Here is a 1,647-nt window from a genome sequence, read left to right on the forward strand (position 1 = left end):
GTCCAGAAGGAAGTAATGAAATTATGGAATGCAGGAATCATATATCCTATTTCCGATAGCTCATGGATAAGCCCAGTCCAAGTTGTACCAAAGAAAGGAGGGATGACAGTCATTATTAATGAGAAGAATGAACTCATTCCCACCAGAACAGTGATAGGGTGGAGGATGTGTATTGACTATAGAAGATTGAATGATGCCACACGCAAAGATCACTTCCCACTTCCTTTCATTGATCAAATGCTTGAAAGGTTGGCTGGCCATGCTTATTATTGCTTCTTTGATGGCTATTCTGGGTATAATCAGATAGTGGTAGATCCAAAGGACCAAGAAAAGACTTCATTCACATGCCCAGTCGGAGTTTTTGCCTATAGAAGAATGCCATTCGGATTATGCAATGCCCCAAGGGTACAATCAAATAGTGGTGGACCCCAAGGATTAAGAAAAAACCTCATTTACATGTCCATTTGGAGTTTTTGCTTATACGAGGATGCCTTTTGGACTTTGCAATGCTCCAGCAACCTTCCAAAGGTGTATGCTCTCAATCTTCTCTGACATGATAGAAAAGTTTTTAGAAGTTTTTATGGATGATTTCTCTCTCTTTGGTAACTCCTTTGACACTTGTCTGTAACATCTAACCCTTGTTTTGAAAAGATTCCAAGAAATAAATTTAGTTTTGAATTGGGAAAAATGCCATTTCATGGTACCATAAGGTATAGTTCTTGGGCATAAGGTTTCAAACAAGGGAATAGAAGTTGACAGAGCCAAAATAGAGATCATAGAAAAACTACCAGTCCCTGCCAATGTAAAAGCAGTGAGAAGCTTTCTTGGGCATGCTGGATTTTATAGAAGATTTATCAAGGATTTTTCAAAAATAGCCAAACCATTAAGCAATTTGTTGATGGTTGATAGTCCTTTCGTTTTTTATAAAAGTTGTCAGCATGCCTTTGACACTTTAAAAACCAGATTCACCACTGCACCAATCATCACACCCCCAAATTGGGGATTACCCTTTGAACTCATGTGTGATGCAAGTGACATTGCAATTGGTGCTGTGTTGGGATAAAGGAAGGGAAACTTGCATCATGGCATCTATTATGCAAGCAAAGTATTGAATGAAGCTCAAAAAAATTACACCACAACATAGAAGGAATTATTGGCTGTGGTTTTGCATTTGATAAGTTTAGATCATACTTGATTGGATCCAAAATTGTAGTTTATACTGACCATGCTGCCCTTAAGTATTTAATGTCAAAACAGGATGCTAAACCAAGACTTATCAGATGGATTCTACTCTTACAAGAATTTGACATTGAGGTAAGGGACAGGAAAGGCACTGAAAATCTAGAAGCTACTACCCCTTCTTGGTCTTCTTCATCATTTGTTCCCTCCATGCTCTTCTTGGTAATATATCCAAGCGAAAGATCTCGAGCTCCTTGTTTTTCTGCACCTTCTCACAATGGTACAGCTTCAGGCGGTGTCCATTGACCTTAATATGTTCAGAGCTTGAAGGATGGCTTAGGTGATAAACTCCGTACGATTTAGCCTTCTCTACTCTGTATAGACCTTCCCATTTTGATCTTAACTTACCGGGCATTAGCCTTAGTCTAGATTTGTAAAGGAGAACAAAATCTCCAGGTTGAAACTCGT

This window comes from Arachis duranensis, chromosome 6 (assembly GCF_000817695.3).
Source record: "Arachis duranensis cultivar V14167 chromosome 6, aradu.V14167.gnm2.J7QH, whole genome shotgun sequence".
Lineage (NCBI taxonomy): Eukaryota > Viridiplantae > Streptophyta > Magnoliopsida > Fabales > Fabaceae > Arachis > Arachis duranensis.